Source organism: Eretmochelys imbricata, chromosome 2 (assembly GCF_965152235.1).
Source record: "Eretmochelys imbricata isolate rEreImb1 chromosome 2, rEreImb1.hap1, whole genome shotgun sequence".
Lineage (NCBI taxonomy): Eukaryota > Metazoa > Chordata > Testudines > Cheloniidae > Eretmochelys > Eretmochelys imbricata.
In genome coordinates, this window is record NC_135573.1 from 15,612,430 (window position 1) to 15,631,840 (window position 19,411).

Here is a 19,411-nt window from a genome sequence, read left to right on the forward strand (position 1 = left end):
ATGAGATGCAAAGACCCCTGACACAGCTGCTGCTTTACTCGTGCTCCTTCCCCTCATAGAGGTGATACTGCCAGGGGCAGAGAGCCTTGCAGGGACTACTGGGCATTCAGTGGGTAGAGAGTATGAAGGGACTGGAGGAATGTAGATGCCAGAGCAGCAAAGGGAACAAGGTGACCAGCAGAAATGGAGTGTTTTGCCATTGATGTCCCTGGGGCCAGGGTTCCCCCAAGGTGTGTGAGGAGGAAGCTGGAGCAGTGGTAAGGAGGGCAATTCTTAAATGATATTGAAGTGAGTGAGGAGTCAGGAAAGTTGTTTCTGAATGAGACTGATGTAGTCCTGTTTCTTTGTACGTGTTAGAAGCTTGGCAAGAGCCTACGTGGTGGGCTCCAGGGAGCTGAGACATGGGGAGGCCATAGTGAAGAAGGCTGCAGGAGCTGACAGCATGGATAAGGGTTCCAGCAAAGGTGATACCATGGTAGGGGTCATGCTGTGGAGCTGGTCCTGGACACATTTCCAAGCAGGGGGCTGAATGGGAGCCAAGTCAGTCTCAAGGATGAAGCCTGGGAGAGAGAGCGTGGAGGCAAAGAGAGAATGTGGACTAAATGGTTTGAGGAGTTCCTCTTCCCCAGGGCTTTGTGTGCATTAGCATTTCCAGAATGTCTAGCTCCAGTGCAACACTGCCACTGGTAGCAACAGCGTAGAGAGGGCTAACGCCTCTTTATCGCTGCGACTCTGGACCTGCTCTGGGACGTGCTGGATGATGCAGCCGTAGAAGGCCTGAGCCCTTGTACTCCCACCACATCTGCCACTGAGGAAGATGCACTGGTAGCAGAGCAACAGGGGGAGATTTGCTGGCCGGAGGAAGCTGGAATCCAAGAGAAGCCTAGGAGTCTGTGCATCTCCAAAGGGCAAAGTATCAAGTGTTTTGAGAAAAGGTCTTTCCATGCATTAATTAGAGCAGCACTGAGTCACCCGTCATGCTGCAATTAGGTGTCTGTCTTGGGATTTCCATTATAAACACTTTAACATTAAAAATCTGCTGCAGGCCGCAAACGGTTATACAAAAAGAATTGCTTTTTTTTTTTTAAACTGTACAAGATTAAAATCAGGCAAGCTGTTTATTTGATCAATATAAATGCTTGTTAGCTTGTATAGGGAGTGGGGGCTAGGTCCTGGTCCTCGGGCTGAGGGCAGCTCTCTGACTGGTGGAAATTCCATCACGGGGGAACGCTGCTATGACTGACTCTATAAAACTCCCTTCTGACCCCACCCCGTGGCACAGGGGTTGTATCAGGCTGTGCACTGACATGGCCGAATGTGACGCCCGCCAGCATGACAGCTTCTTGGGGGCTATTATGAGCTAACGATAGACATCGTAGACTATGCTGGGGATGGCAAATAACTAAAGCTGGTTGGGAATTTTCCAATGAAATGATTTGCTGTAGCTGAAACTGTTTGCAGGAAGGGGGCAGTTTTGATGAATCTCTTGATTTGAAACATTTTTGGAAAAAGAAAAGGTTTTGAAATTATTGAAATGTCCCATTTTGACATTTTTGAAATGAAAAGTTTTGGTTTGAAATGACTTTTTGTTTTGAAATTTTAGTTCATTTATACTAAAAGAAGGGTCAAAACAATTTTTAAAGGTGAAATTGAAACAAAATGTTTTGAACTTTTTATTGAAACTAAACATTTTGATTGACCTAATCTGGGGGTGGGGGATGTGTGGGGAGGTGAGGAGGTTATCAATTCACAAAAACTTTTGAGATTTTGATTTTTTTTCCCTCTAAGTCGGGATGGGAAAAGTTTTCAAAATCTCAAAGCATCAAATTCCCATCCAGCTCTACCAAAAAACAGATCTAAGATCAAGGAGCCACAAACCACTCTTCTATGACACTTGCTCAGCAGCCTTCTGCACCCGGGATGTAGCGACTGGGTTTTATTTGTGCTTTGTGTGGTAACAAACAAAATGTCAGAGCCAGTGATTTCAATGGCAATATTGTCAACTCATGATTTTGTGTGTTTTGTGATATTTGATATGTCACTTACAGCCCGTTCTCCTGAAGCCATGTGATTATGTGAACATTTCAGTTTTCATTTTTTAAAAAAAATGAGTTTCTAATCTTACTGGTTTGCAGAGAAAAGCTTAAAAATGAGAGCCTGAAAGGCTCAAAACCAGAAGGCAAATCAACAGAACACAACATTTACTGTTTTTGAAAATCTCGTAGTTGCTAAACCAATTTCATAAATGATCTGAGGCCGGACTCATGATTTTTGAACACTTGAGGTTATCAGTACTGCAACTGGACTATTTGCAAAGTAAGATATTATTCAGCAGAAGTAGTGGCTGTGGAACGGGGCTTCACAGAAAAATGGCTTCAACTGTCCCTCTTAATTTTTCTGACTTAAACCACAGATTTGAGGCCTTATCAGACAAGTAAAAGCATAAACCTAGACTCTATTTGGCAGGCTGATTCATACTGTAAAATAATCACTTGCCTGTCTTGAAAAAAATAATTTCAAAATGTCTGGTACAACTCTAAAAATCACCCACTGGACTCAATTGTTTAATTAAAATAGTACTCATGAAATTCATTGCATTTTACAGACTTATAACTTCCAAATAATTCAGAGAAACATCTCCAGGGGTAGTATTCTAGTCGCACAAATTGATAATTATGTGGAATGACGTAAATATCTCATTAGACATGCAGTAAATACACCCAGATATTCCATTTCCCAACGTAGTACTGGTAATTAGGAAGAATGAAAGCAAATATGTCATTTGACACAAATCAGAAATGACACTTCATGAATAATTCAGGGTTTCCATTATTAATCTTTACATATTTTCCAAGGTTTCTAATTTTGCTTGCTGTTAAACAGCTGCCAAATTCCATGCCAGAAGTGGCTGTATTTCAGTGCGGAGCGGGGAGTTTGTGTATGTACAGTATACAGTTTGAAAATCACTTTGGGTTTGTCACAGGTTCCTCTTAGCCCCAGCATCCCATGAAATGGGCTTTCCTTCATTTTACAGAAAATAAATGGACACAACTCAAAATGCCCACGTGGGCATTAAAGTCCATATTGTCTTTTGCTGATGCAACCCAAAGTATTGTCTGGTACGTTTCTGACTAAGCCAGGTTTCTTCAGTTAAGACCAGTAGAGCCATCCTTCCTTCGCACAGCCTCACCCAGAACTGTCCTTTGAAAGAAGCAGCCTGCCTTTTTTATCTTGCCTGATTGTCTTCTGCCTGCTTCCATCCCTTCTAGCCACTGGAGGACCCAAATCTCTCTGGTTCTGCCAGCTGCTGATCCTGGAAGCCTCTCTAAGCAACCCCTGGAGATCTGAGCTCAATGTTCTTCTCATCCAAAAAGCCAGCTTCAGACAGTGGGTGTGCCATGGCAGTAGGGTATCCGGTAGGGATTAGCAAACATCTGATATAGCTCATCACAGGGTTAATTTAGGATGATAGGTGCTATCTCAAGGTCTTCAAAAGTGACTAGAAATTCTGTGTGCCTCACTTGACGCACTTTCAAGAATTCTGATGTCAGAGGGTGGGTCCTCAGCACTTTCTGAAAATCAGGTCCCTTTTAAGATTTGTCAAGTTGGGCACCCAAAATCAGTAGCCAAGTGAATTTGGAAAAGTCTTGGCTATAAGAGTATATGTTAATGCTAAAAGTCTTTGGCTTGGAATTTGGCATATATGGCTTCAGCCCAAGGAATATTCGGGTTGTTTTTTTTTTACCATTTGATTTTTTAAAACCAAGTGTGATCCTGCAGGTCTGTAACAGGACTAATCACTCAGGGTATGTCTACACTGCAGTAAAAAACATGTGGAACCAAGTCTCAGAGCCTGGATCAGCTGACTCAGGCTTGCAGGGCTTGGGCTGCAGGGCTAAAAATTGCAGTGTAGGCATTCAGGCTCAGGCTGGAACCCAAGCTCTGAGACCCTCCCCGCTCACTTCGCTGTCTTGAAGTATGGTGCATGTAATAATGTTTATTGCCATTTGCATGATCAGGAAGTATTCAGTGTTAGAGCTGGCCACATTTTTTTTTTCAAATTTAATGTTTTCATTTTTAAAAAAAAACATGTTTTTTCATAAAAAGGTATCAAGATGTTTTTGCAAAAATTTCATTCTTTTAAAATATTTTTTTCCAAGTTTGTCAATATTTGTCATTTCCAGAAAACCCAGTTTTCCATAAATTTAAAAATTTCTATAACCACCTCATTCTGATAACATTTTCTACAGCAATTTGTGGGAGGGCGGAATGAAAAAAATTAGTGAATCAAATGGATCCACTTTGAATCCTTGGTAAATGAAAACAATCTCAAAACTTTGAACATTTTTATTAAACTAGTTTTACATTTTTTGTCTGGCTCTCTTTAATGTGTTTTTAATAGAATCTCTACTAACACAAAACAATGACAGATTAACATTTGGGAGAAAGCGATATTTACAGACAATTTAATGTGCTCAAAAGGTCATACTGGATGCTGATAGCAGGCACATATATTGTTTAGCACAAACTGACATTAGAAGGCAGATGAATTCTTTATGATTCACTCGTAATCAAATGTCTCATGTAGGCAGTAACCATATTATGCAACAGTGAACATCGCTACATAAGAAGGGGATAAGTTATAATTTAAGGGAATGGGGTTATTCAAATGCTTGGTCTCTTTTTCTGAGAAGGACATGACCTCACCGTGCCCAACAGATGGGAAGGTGTGAGATGGATGATAGACATAGTTCACTGTATTGTAAATCCTGGTGATCTTGCAATATTTGTCACATTCAATTCAGTGTTAAGACTAGCAATTTATTTTTGCTTGCTTAAAGTTTACCATGTAGACTGTTGGGGATTGTGTTCTTGGGGACTGTGTGGGAGTGGGGGCCAGAAGCCTCCTAGCTGAGTGTGCATTAGCAACCTCTAGCCTCCTGTCCTTTGATTCTTCATCACCCTTGATCATCCTCAATCACGCTTCCCCATTTGTTAATGAGGGGGCAGGACATACCTAGCAAAGAAGGGCTTAAAAGCCAGACTCTAAGCATGCAAGGGGAGCTAGCGAAGAGGGGGCAGCAAACAGGGGAGTTTGTAGCAGGGAGAAAGAATAAAATCAGCATGGTTCAGAAAGGTCAATGTTGCTCTGAGCTCCTCCACTTGTGCCCGCATCCAGACAGAACTGGACCATGGATGCCTCTGCCCAGGTCCTGGTGTGGATTTGCAGAGACTGTGACCTGCATTTCCCTGTCACAGAAAGCCAGACTGTGGAGACCATCCTGTGTGAAGGGGGCCGACTGGTAGAATCTCTCAGGGAAGCCGATGGGCAGGGCCATTCCTAGGGGGTGTGCACGGACATAGGTGCCGAGTTTCCAATTCGCCGGGGGGGCTCCCCCCTCTTGGCTCCACCCAGCCCTGTCCCCACTCTACCCCTTCCCCAAGGCCCCACCTCCACCCTGCTTCTTCCCACCCCTGTTCTGCCCCAGCCCTGCCTCTTCCCATCCCAGCCCTGCCTCTTTCTGCTCCGCCTGTTCCTCGCCCAGTTCTGCCTCCTCCCTCTAGGACGCTGTGCCCTTGCTCCTCTCTCTTTCCCCCAGCGCCTCCCGATGTCACAGGTGAAACATCTAATCCGCACTAGGCGCTGAGAGGGAGAGGGAGGCGCTGATCGGTGGGGCCCGCTGGTGGGCAGGAGGCACTGGGGGAAGGGGGAGGTTCTGGTAGGGAGGCTCCTCCTTGCCCCCCCCCACCACATGCCCACCTGCAGGCTTGCCGCTCAGCTCCCCATTTGCCTCCTCACTTCGCCCCTCCTGCGGGCCCCCCCAAAGCATGGGACCTGGGCTGGTTGCCCCAATTCACCATACCCTAGGGATGGCTCTGCCAATGGGAGAGCTACAGAAGGATGTGGCTAGGCTGAGAAGCATCCATGCACACAAGGAATTAATAGAAAATCTGCATATGGAGACTGCCACGGTTGAGGAAGCAGTCCAGCTGGAGAAGACTGCAGTAGCAGCACCAGTGGGAGGAAAAGGTGGAAGCCAGCTGCTGGCTACTGGCAGTAGGCAGTGCTCCACCCCTGCTCCAAGCCCACCATCCATAGAGATAAAAAAAAACAGTATTGTGCTCTGGAAATGAGGGGTGACAAATCTCCCCCAAAGGCAAAGGAAGAGAAGCCATGTACCCCCAATGCTTGGAGGATTGCTGCCACCACTCCCAAGAGAAAAAAAGGGGGTGTTGGTGGTGGTGGTCAGTGACTCCCTTCTAAGCAGGATGGAGGCACCCATCTGCCAGCCTAACCTGGCATTCTGGGAGGTGTGCTGCCTGCCATGGGCCTGTATCTGAAACATTATGGAAGGATGGCAGAGGATCATCCACCCCTCTGACTACTACTCCATGATACTGCAGCTATGAACCTGATGATATCAGAAGTGATTAAAGGGCTCTAGGAGTACGGATGAGGGAATTGGGGGTGCAGGTAGTATTCTCAATGATCCCTCTGGCCATGGGTGGGGGCCCAGACACATCCTGGAGGAGAATGCATGACTGGGATAATTCAAAACTGGAATATTGGTATAGAAGGCTACAGTTTGTTCAGGAAGGACAGGCAGGGAAAAGAGGGAGGAAGTGTTGCCTTGTATATCAAAGATGTATACACTTGCACTAAGGTCAAGATAGGAGTGGGAGGTAGACCTGTTGAAAGTCTCTGGGTAAGGATAAAAGGGGTAAAAAACCAAGGGAGATGTCATGGGAGGCGGTTTACAATAGATTATCTAACCATGAAGAAGAGGTAGATGAGGTTTTTTAAAAAAAAACTCTCAAAATCATTCAAAGCACAGGACTTGGTGATGATGAGGGACTCCAACTACCCAGACATCTGTTAGGAAAATAATACAGCAGCGCACAGATTATGCAACAAGTTCTAGGAATGCACTGGAGACAACTTTTGATTACAATAGGTGAAGAAAGCAATTAGGAGAGAGGCTGGTCTAGATTTGATTCTGACAAATAAGGAGGAACTGGCTGAGAATTTCAAAGTGGAAAGCAGCTTGAGTGAAAGTGGTCATGAAATGAGTTCATGATTCTACGGACTGGTAGGGTGCATAACAGCAGAATAAAGACAATGGACTTCAAGAAGGCAGACTTTAGCAAACTCAGAGAATTGTTGGGTAAGATCCATGGGAAGCAAGTCTAAGGGAAAAAAAGAATTCAGGAGAGTTGACAGTTTTATTTAAAAAGACATTACTAAGGGCACAAACTATCCCAATACATAGGAAAGATAAGAAATATGGTAAGAGGCCACCCTGGTTTAAACAACAGATCCTCAATGATCTGAAACTGGAAAAAAATAATCATACAAAAAGTGGGAACTAGGTCAAATTATGAAGGATGCATGTAAAAAACAACACAAGCATGCAGGGACAACATTGGAAAGGCCAAGGCACAAAACAAGATTAAAATAGATAGGGACAAAAAAGGGTAACAAGAAAACATTTTACAAATACATTAGAAGCAAGAGGAAGACCAAGGACAAAGTAAGCCCATTACTCAATGAGGAGGGAAAGACAATAACAGAAAATGCAGCAATGGCCGAAGTGTTAAATGCCTTTTTTGTTTCAGTTTTCACCAAAAGGGTTAGCAGTGATCGGACAATAAACATAATGAACAACAATGTAAATGGAATAGGATCTGAGGCTTAAATAGGGAAAGAACAACCTGTCAATCCTCAAAGTAATAACTGGAAATTCTTAGGTAATCAATATAATTAATACATCGATCAGGCTTCGGTTAAGAATTAGTTAGCAGTTGCGCCGCTATAGCACTTCGTGAAGACGCTACCGTACCAACAGGAGAACTTCTGTCGTCATTGTAAGTACTCCTCCTCCCCAAGAGATGGTAGCTATGTCGATGGGAGAAGCCCTCCCGTTGACATAGCACTGTCTACACCAGGAGTTCCGTCGGTATAACTGCATCGCTCAGGGGTACGAATTTTCCACTCCCCTGAGCAATGTAGTTATATAGACATAGGTTCATAGTGTAGACCAGGGCTTAGACAAGTTAGATGTCTCCAAGTCAGCAGGCCCTGGTGAAATACATCCCAGAATACTTAAGGAACTGACTGAAGAGATCTCTGAGCCATTAGCAATTATCTCATGGAAGATGGAAGAGATCCCAGAGGACTGGAAAAGGGCACATATAGTGCCTATCTATAAAAAAGGGATTAAAGACAACCCAGGAAATTATAGACCAGTCATCTTAACTTCAGTACCTGGAAACATAATGGAGCAAATAATTAAACCATTAATTTGTAAGCACTTAGAAGATAATAAGGTGGTAAGTCACATTCAACATGGATTTGTCAAGAACAAATCATGTCAAAGCAACCTAATATCCCTCTTTGACAGGGTAACAAGACATGTGGGTGGGGGGAAGGAGTAGATGTGATATATCTCAACTTTAGTAAGGCTTTTGATACTGTCTCACATGACCTTCCCATAAGTAAATGAGGGAAATATGACCTAGCTGAACCTACTACAAAGTGTGTGCCCAACTGATTGAAAAACCATACTCAGAGTATTTATCCATGGTTCACAGTCAAGCTGGAAGAATATGTTGAGTGTGGTCCTGCAGAGACATTTCCTAGGTCAAGTTCTATTCAATATCTCCATAAATGATTTGGATAGTGGCATAGAGAGTACACTTATAAAGTTTGTGGACATTACCAAGCTGGGAGGGGTTGCAAGCACTTTGGAGGATAAGAATTCAAAATGATCTTGACAAACTAGAGAAATGGTCTGAAATAATTTGATTTAAATTCAATAAGGACTAATGCAAAGTATTACACTTAGGAAGGAATAATCAGTTGCACTAATACAAAATGGGAAATGACTGCCTAGGAAGGAGTACTGCAGAAAAGGATCTGTGGGGGGTATAGTGGATCACAAACTAACTATGAGTCAACAATATCATACTGTTGCAAAAAAAAAAGCGAACATCATTCTGGGCTGCATTAGCACGAGTGTTGTAAGTAAGACACAAGAACTGATCCTTTCACTCCACTCAGCACTGATAAGGCCTCAACTGGAGGACTGTGTCCAGTTCTGGCCACCACACTTTGGGACAGATGTGGACAAACTGGAGAAAATCCGCAGGAGATCAAAAACATTATTAAACGTCTAGAAAACATGACCTACAAGGAAATATTGAAAAAAATAGGTTTGTTTAGTGTGGAGAAGAGAAGATAGAGGGGGGATGTGATAACAGTCTTCAGGTATGTAAAAGGTCCTTGTAAAGAGAAGAGTGATAAATTGTTCTCTTTATCAACTGATGACAGGACAAGAAGTAATGGGCTTAAATTGTAGCAAAGGAGATTTAGGTTAGATATTAGGAATAACTTCCTTACGGTTAGGGTAGTTAAGCACTGGAACAAATTACCTATGGTGGTTGTAGAATCTCCATCATTTTTAAGAACAAGTTAGACAAACACGTGTCAGGGATGGTCTAGATAATACTTAGTCCTGCCTCAGTTCAGGGGACTGGACTAGATGACCTATTGATGTCCCTTTCAGTCCTACAATTCTATGATTCTATTATAATTCTTACTTTAAAATTGTCAAAATAGCCTTTGGCCTATAGGAAGGTGCAGAGGATTAAGAACTAGTGGTTGTGAGTTCTAAACTCACTTGTTTGCAAGTTATTAGGTTATATACAGGCGCCACTAGATTAAATCATGGGTGTAAACAGCTAGGGACGGGGGGGATTTAGTGCCTTCCCCCCAAAATAGAGAGAGCTTGCATTAATAAATAAAGGAAATACTGAGTTTGGAACAGAAGCTCATTTATCTCATTTTATTAAATTTGGACAAATTTAATTATGGTACAAAACTACTCACTGAAGTGAGATTTGACAGGCATTACTTTTTAACTCTAGCTACCCACCCCCCACAAAATAAAAATAATTTGTCTGTGCCCCCAGGAAATTCTATGGCCTGTGCTACTCAGAAGCTCAAAGCAGATCTTCATAATGATCACTTCTGGCCTTAATCATCCATGCATTTTTGTCTTAAGCACATGTGTGTTTAACTAGCTTTTACTTTGTGTTTTCTTTCTGTAAAAAAAAAGGCAATAAAAACTTATTTCACTGAAATCATCTGCCTCCAACCTTTTGTTGAGGGTTCACCTCTTGGGATAGATTGATGAATGAGCTTCCTTCTCTATATCAATCTGGGTTTTTACATTAGCACCTATTTCCTTAGTAGCTGAGCCATATCAGCTGAGGCTGACCACACCCATCCTCCAATGCAGGTGGCATGATTTAGGCTTGGTCTCCAGTTAAAATTTAGGTTGACATAGCTACTTAGTTGAGGGGTGTGAAAACCCACACACCGGAGTGCTGTAGCTATGCCGACCTAGCCCCCGGTGCAGACACAGCCAGGTCAATGGACGAATACTTCTGTCAACCTGGGTACTATAACTCGGGGAGGTGGTGTTCCTGTAGCAATGGAAAAACCCCTTCTGTCACTGCAGGCTGTGTCTACATTCCAGGATTATGCCAGCATAGGATTATAGCCACCGTAGTGTAGACATGGCCGTATACCAGTGAGGATTGCTTGGTTTTCCCCTGCATCAGCAGTCGGCTGGTTAGGGACAGGGGGACACCCACTCTCCAAATATATCTGAGGAGTGGCTTGGCCACAGTGGTTCTCTACTGGGCCCTTTGGGTCATGTTCATTTATTGCACCAATAAACAAAATCTTTCACAATTTCCCCCACCCCCCGTATTTAATCAATATGTATTCAAATGTCTAGCATATGGAGCTCTTGCTCTCAGTCCAGTGCTTAGCAGACACACCTGACCACATCAAAGAAACCATGGGAGTCTCACAGAGAGGCCAAGATGACCGAGTTACCTCTTCCTTTTAGGAGAGAGGATTCTTCCAGGCCAGGGTTGCTTGTATTGCTGCTGTCTGCACTGTGCTCTTTCTGTGAATAGAAAAATGATTTCAATCTGCAGGGCTGTCATGCTTGCCCCTTTTTTAAATACTAAATTCAGACTTTTTTTTTAAAGGAAAGAAAAAGAAATTACGATGGAGCCAGTTGCACTCAAATTGCCACAATCTGTTTCCAGCTGTTAACAGTGAGCATATTAAATCACGTCTCAAACAGGCAAGAAATGCCACAAAAGGGCAGACTACAGTTTTAAATTGTAAATTAAAAGGAAAACTGGACAGACATTTCTTTAAGGGAGAGCAATTGTTTATTAGAACACTGGAGACAACAGAGGAGGGACAATGTCTCCCTGCTCCCTTCTTATATGGATTACTTTGCCGTCGGTTTAGGGTTTTCACTGTGTCTGTTGCCAGCCTGCGTGCCATAGTAAATTACGTAATTTTTGCCTATACACCAGTCATAATTCAATCTGTCAGTCTCCCCACCAGGCCTGCCAGCACACAGAATGTGCAGAGTGTGTAACATGGAGGGCTATTTCTCTACATACATTCAATGAGAATGCCTTTGTTATCCAAAGGTATGGGGCATGCAGTACGTAATGTGTGTGTATATGGGAATAGACGTGTATATAACAGAGGAATGTTGTCTTATATCCATTGCTGTGGATGTTTCTATTTGAGAGAGGTCCCAACTATGGCTGATCGTACATTGTTTGATGGCACAGTCTCCTGTCAGAAATTGCAGATTTGCTAACAACAAAAAGTTTCATAGGCACATGTCAATTTTGGCATTTTTTTCAAGGGAAAAGGTGAAAATGAATCTTCCCATCTTTCTCATTTCACTTCAGTAATGCCATGGCATTTTGGTTCACCTTCCTCATTTCAATTCATTTCCTTTCAATTTTTATATTAAAATGTTTATATGATAGTTGTGCATTATATTTAATGATGTAGGTAACATAGATCATGTGATATTATAATGACCTCATGCAAATGAAACCTTTTGACTGTATTGAAATGAAATAGTTTGATGGTCCCAAATTAAAAAAGTTTGGAATTTTCATTTTGTGAGAAATTTCAAAATTTTGGCTTTTTGTTCCAGTTTGGAACAACATAGATTCATAGATTCATAGATATTTAGGTCAGAAGGGACCATTATGATCATCTAGTCTGACCTCCTGCACAACGCAGGCCACAGAATTTCACCCACCACTCCTACAAAAAAAAAACCTCACACCTATATCTGTGCTATTGAAGTCCTCAAATTGTAGTTTAAAGACCTCAAGGAGCAGAGAATCCTCCAGCAAGTGACCCGTGCCCCATGCTACAGAGGAAGGCGAAAAACCTCCAGGGCCTCTTCCAATTTGCCCTGGAGGAAAATTCCTTCCCGACCCCAAATATGGCGATCAGCTAAACCCTGAGCATATGGGCAAGATTCATCAGCCAGATACTACAGAAAATTCTTTCCCAGAAAATTCTTTCCCAGGTAACTTGGATCTTACCCCATCTAAAACCCATCACAGGCCATTGGGCCTATTTACCATGAATATTTAATTACCAAAACCATGTTATCCCATCATACCATCTCCTCCATAAACTTATCGAGTTTAATCTTAAAGCAAGATAGATCTTTTGCCCCCACTACTTCCCTCGGAAGGCTATTCCAAAACTTCACTCCTCTGATGGTTAGAAACCTTCGTCTAATTTCTAATCTAAATTTCCTAGTGGCCAGTTTATATCCATTTGTTCTTGTGTCCACATTGGTACTGAGTTTAAATAATTCCTCTCCCTCTCTGGTATTTATCCCTCTGATATATTTATAGAGAGCAATCATATCTCCCCTCAGCCTTCTTTTAGTTAGGCTAAACAAGCCAAGCTCCCTGAGTCTCCTTTCATAAGACAAGTTTTCCATTCCTCGGATCATCCTAGTAGCCCTTCTCTGTACCTGTTCCAGTTTGAATTCATCCTTCTTAAACATGGGAGACCAGAACTGCACACAGTACTCCAGGTGAGGTCTCACCAGTGCCTTATATAACGGTACTAAAACCTCCTTATCCCTACTGGAAATACCTCTCCTGATGCATCCCAAGACGACATTAGCTTTTTTCACAGCCATATCACATTGGCAGCTCATAGTCATCCTATGATCAACCAATACTCCAAGGTCCTTTTCCTCCTCTGTTACTTCTAGTTGATGCGTCCCTAGCTTATAACTAAAATTCTTGTTATTAATCCCTAAATGCATGACCTTACACTTCTCACTATTAAATTTCATCCTATTCCTATTACTCCAGTTTACAAGGTCATCCAGATCCTCCTGTAGGGTATCCCTGTCCTTCTCTAAATTAGCAATACCTCCCAGCTTTGTATCATCTGCAAACTTTAGTAGCACACTCCCACTTTTTGTGCCCAGGTCAGTAATAAAAAGATTAAATAAGATTGGTCCCAAAACCGATCCCTGAGGAACTCCACTGGTAACTTCCCTCCAACTTGACAGTTCACCTTTCAGTAGGACCCGTTGTAGTCTCCCCTTTAACCAATTCCCTATCCACCTTTCAATATTCCTATTGATGCCCATCTTATCCAATTTAACTAATAATTCCCCATGTGGCACCGTATCAAACGCCTTACTAAAATCTAAGTAAATTAGATCCACTGCGTTTCCTTTATCTAAAAAATCTGTTACTTTCTCAAAGAAGGAGATCAGGTTGGTTTGGCACGATCTACCTTTTGTAAAACCATGTTGTATTTTGTCCCATTTACCATTGACTTCAATGTCCTTAACTACCTTCTCCTTCAAAATTTTTTCCAAGACCTTGCATACTACAGATGTCAAACTAACAGGCCTATAATTACTTGGATCACTTTTTTTCCCTTTCTTAAAAATAGGAACTATGTTAGCAATCCTCCAATCATACGGTACAACCCCTGAGTTTACAGATTCATTAAAAATTCTTGCTAATGGGCTTGCAATTTCTTGTGCCAATTCTTTTAATATTCTTGGATGAAGATTATCTGGGCCCCCCGATTTAGTCCCATTAAGCTGTTTGAGTTTCGCTTCTACCTCAGATATGGTGATGTCTACCTCCATATCCTCATTCCCATTTATCATGCTACCATTATCCCTAAGATCCTCTTTAGTCTTATTAAAGACTGAGGCAAAGTATTTGTTTAGATATTGGGCCATGCCTAGATTATCCTTGACCTCCACTCCATCCTCAGTTTTTAGCGGTCCCACTTCTTCTTTCTTTGTTTTCTTCCTATTTATATGACTATAGAACCTTTTACTATTGGTTTTAATTCCCTTTGCAAGGTCCAACTCTACTTGACTTTTAGCCTGTCTCACTTTATCCCTACATATTCTGACCTCAATAAGGTAGCTTGCCTTACTGATCCCTCCCTTCTTCCACTCCCTATATGCTTTCTGCTTTTTCTTAATTGCCTCTCTAAGATGCTTGCTCATCCAGCTTGGTCTACAACTCCTGCCTATGAATTTTTTCCCCTTTCTTGGGATGCAGGCTTCCGATAGCTTCTGCAGCTTTAATTTAAAATAATCCCAGGCCTCCTCTACCTTTAAACCCATAAATTCTTCAGTCCAATCCACTTCCCTAACTAATTTCCTTAATTTTTGAAAGTCAGCCCTTTTGAAATCAAAAACCTTAGTTGCAGATTTATTTTTGTTAATCCTTCCATTCAGTTTGAACTGAATTAGCTCATGATCACTTGAGCCAAGATTATCCCCTACAACCATTTCCTCTATGAGGTCCTCATTACTCACCAAGACCAAATCTAAAATAGCATCCCCTCTAGTCGGTTCGGCAACTACTTGCTGAAGGAATCCATCAGCTATCGCATCTAGGAAAATCTGAGCCCTATTATTATTACTAGCACTCGTCCTCCAGTCTATATCTGGGAAGTTAAAGTCTCCCATGATCACACAGTTTCCATTAGTATTTACTTTATTAAAAACATTAAAAAGGGCTCTATCCATATCCAAATTAGATCCCGGCGGTCTATAGCACACCCCAAGCACTATCCCAGGGGAGGCTCTAATAGTTTTCTTCCCCAATTTAATTTTTGCCCAGACAGACTCAGTCATATCCATTTCATCGCTTCTTATTTCTTTACATTCTATCTCATCATTGATATACAGTGCTACTCCACCACCTTTACCTTTATTTCGGTCTTTCCTAAACAGCACATACCCTTCAATACCTGTAGCCCAGTCATGACTACTATTCCACCAGGTCTAAATCTAAATGTTGGAACAGATTTTCCATTTTCCAGCCCTCTCTAATCCCAGTCAAAATCTTGCATTCAAATACTCCAAAAATTTTAAAAGTTGTTTCTGAGGAGCAACCAGCTGCAACTCTCATTCCCTCCTACTGTCAGGGTACCCGAAGCTGGCAAGGGGGGTTGCTGCCTTCACCCCCCTCCCTTAGAGAGTCAGAGTTAGTTCTTTAAGGAGGGGAATTTTACTATATGTCTGTACAGTGCCAAGCACAATGTGGCCCTCACCTGGTTGGGGTCTCTAGGGGGACAACTATATAAATAAGTGATATAAATAAGTCTTTCCTGTGTACATGAATGACAGCAGCATTGTCTATAGTGATATGACCCACAGCCACCTTTTCAGTCTATATCAAGTGTCAGTCCAGCACACGCTCCCTGTGAATGTGGTATTGGAGGGGATATAGCTGTCTAAAGCTGACATTTGTATGATACTATGGTACAAATTGATGTCTGGCCTTAAGTGGGTGAATAGGAGACAGTGTAATCTCCTACTTGTTGAGAGTGTTGGGGGGGGGGGAGGTTGAGGGGGTGATCCTCAAACCCAGACCCACTAGGGTGCTAAGCAAGAGCATTACATGCTATGCCTAGGGCCCTACCAAATTCACTGTCTATTTTGGTCAATTTAACAGTCACTGGATTTTAAAAATAGTAAATTTCATTATTTCAGCTATTTAAATCTGAAATTTCATGGTGTTGTAGCTGGAGGAGTGCTGACCCAAAAAGGAGTTTGGGGCGGGGCGGGGTCACAGTACTTCTACCCTTACTTCTGTGCTGCGGCTGGCTGCAGCTCTGCCTTCAGAGCTGGGCAGCTGGAGAGCAGCGGGAGCCCAGCTCCGAAGGCAGAGCCACCATCAGCAGCAGTGCAGAAGTAGGGGTGGCCTGGTATGGTATGGTATGGCCAGCCTTCCTTCTGCACTGCTGCTGGCAGGGCGCTGCCTTCGGAGCTGGGCACCCGGCCAACAGCTGCCACTCTCCAGCCTTCCAGCTCCAAAGGCAGCGCAGAAGTAAGAGTGGCAAGACCGCAACCTCCCTAAAATAATCGTGCGACCCCTTCCCCCCCCCCCCGTAACTCCCTCTTGGATCAAGACCCCCAGTATGAGAAATGCTGGTCTCCCCGTGAAATCTGTGTAGTCTAGAGTAAAAGTACGCAAAAGACCAGATTTCACAGGGGGAGACCAGATTTCACAATCCGTGACGCATTTTTTCGTGGCCACGAATTTGGTAGGGCCCTAGGTATGCCACTACACTGCCAGGCCAGACAAGGAAAGTGCCCCCTCAAACAGGGGCTACACCTGCAACTCAGTAGGATCAGCTGGCTAGCAACAGACTGCTGATTGGTCACCTCTTAGAATAAAAGTTCCTGTTCCTGTCACACTCCTGGTCTGAGCAGCTACTTATTGGGCTGGTTGCTGATCATCAGACCCCTAAGACCAAGTCCCTGCCTTCTTGCATTGTTCCAGCCCCCTCGTGCTAACTCTGGTTTGACCCTTGGTATAAGTCTGACTCTGGTTTGACCCTTGATGTGGCTTCTAACTCTGACCCCGACTCTGGTTTGATCCTTGGTGTGACTCCTGACCACCACCATGATTCCACTCTGGGCTCTGACCATTAGATGAGACTGCCCATGTATGGGCCCTGACAGGTGGTGGATGGAGTACAAGCTGAGAGTTGGTATGATCTGGGGCCCTATGTTGGAAGGAAATGTAAGAGCGAGTCCTCCAGTTTCCAGCTGGGAGGCTGGCTTGCTGTCCAGAAGCCAATATTTAGAGACCTCTCTGGGATAGTAGGGGTTTGTCTGTCTATCATTCCAATCAAATCTCCAAATTTACAATGTCTCCTGGGTGTGGTGAATGTATGTGACCATTAAATGGGAGCAGAGGACGATGTTGGTGTAGGAACTTCATATATCATAGAAATGTAGTACTGGAAAGGACTGTGAGATGTCATCTCGTCTTGCTCCCTGTGCTGAGGCAGGACCAAGTAAACCTGGACCATTCCTGACAGGGGGTTGTCTGATTTGTTCTTAAAAACCTACAAAGATGGCTTTCTAGCTGGGCTATTGACTACTTCATGTCTGCTTGCCCCTATCTTCCAAGCAAATGGCAGTACAAGACCAGTTGTTAGGGCAGCTCTAAAAAAACATGCCACGAAGAGTCTTGAAGGGAAAGCCAGATGTACATGGAGAAGCAGCAGGTGTGGTGAGACAGTCCCGTCTCTTCAGCCTTGCTCTGAAAAGTTTTGGAGCAGTTGGGACAGTGGGGAAGAATGAGGGCCAGCTGAGGTTGAGCTGAAATGACACAGTTGCATATGGAAGAAAAACTGAAGAAACTGAAGAAAATCAAAGCCACTGGTGAACTTTCATCAGTTAAGAGCTGCCTGCTACAAAACAGTGTGACTTCTGCTTGTTGGACTTTCCCCAGGTGCATCTCCACATATGCTTCTTTACTGCAGAGCCTTCTTTGTTAAGCTCACTCTCTGTGCATGACCCTCTCCTCTGTGCCCAGTTACCATCTGCCCTGGGCTCTCTGTGAATGACATCCCAAGCATGTCCTTCCCGATGAAATGCATGCCCCCCCAGGTAAGACTCCAGCCCTATATGTACCTCCAGTCATTCATATTCCTTCCCCCTCCTACATACAGGGGGGAGTCCATTTTGCCTAATTAGATGCCTCCCAACTTCAGAACAGAAGTGGAAGGGGACCTGAGCCATGGAGTCAGTAAAAAGAAACGGAGTGACTTCTGTTCCTGATAGCCCAGCATAGGACCGCATAGGAGGAGGTAGGCTAGGAAACACTGAAGGCTCAGATCAGAAGATGAGAGGGACAGCAGCAGATAAATTGGCACCTGCTGTGGCAGCTAAAATGAGCCAAGTTGCCTGAGAAAATTGAACTGGTTGCTGTCACAAGTGGAAACATTTAAATGTAAGATGTCTTTTCTGTGTGTTTCGTCAAACCCTGATCTCTGGTTCCTACGTGGGGAGGTCAGAATCGCTACTGAGGCAGCGTCCGCAGGAAAGCCTGTGTCTAGGGAGACTGAGAATATAAAACACGCAGAAAAGAAGCTGAGAGGAGGAATTGAACAGAAGGAAAAGTCAATGAAGAGCAAAGGAAGAAAAGGAAAGTTAGCACAGGCAAGGAGAAGGAATGAGAAACTGGCAGGCACTAAAAGGAGGGGGAGAGAGAGAAATTGAATAGAGACAAAGAAAAGGGTCAGAGGAAAGAGGCAGAGAAATTAAATGGAAAGAGATCAAAGAAAGGATAATATAAAGGGACAAAGCAGAATGGAGGAGGATGGAATAAAGGTGCAGGAAACAATGGACTAGAGAGGAAAACAAATAAGATCTTGCCCAAACTGGATTTCATAGAAATGTAGGACTGGAAGGGACCTTAACAGGTCATCTAGTCCAATCCCTTGCACTGAGGCAGGACTATGTGTGATCTAGACCATGCCTGGAAGGTGTTTTTCTATATTTCTATAAATGTCTGTCCCTTCCCATTAACAATTAATTCTGCAGTTAGGTGGCCTGGATCAAAGCATTAAGCCTGTTACTTCAGCACTGTAGAAGAGCCTGCTTCATCCCCCTGACAATGCCATCAAAGCCCAAGAGACAGCGTGAAAACTGGCACTGCACTTCTGAAGGGAAACCTCAAACAAACCAGCAAACAAGAATTCAAGGAGTAAAAAAAGAATCATGAAGAGACTGCTTTTCTCTCACCTCATATTCATAGAAATATTTTCCCAGAAGGGACATTTACTCAGAATTCTAGTTTCCTTCCTTCTTTCAGACCCGTCTGTTGTTATAACGGTAGGAACACAAAGAAAGCTAATGTGTATATGTTGTTAGTTGGTGTTAGTGACAGGTTTTTATATATCACAATATTTTTAATTGTTACTGTTGTGGGGTGAATTACTTCAGGATGAGTTACCTCCCCTGCTTTGGTGGCTGAAGTCCATTTGGAAACCTCTGTCCCTCTAGTGCATGGTATTTCTGTCCCCTCTCCCATAAAAACCTTGGAATATCAATATCTCAGGCAAGCAAGCCCCTCTACTATATGTACCTGCCAAATATGAAAGGCAGGGTGACTTAATGGATGCAGCACTAGATTGGGACTCAGGAGATTTGGGTTTTATTCTTGGCTCTGCCAATGGCTTGCTGGATGACTTTGGGTAACT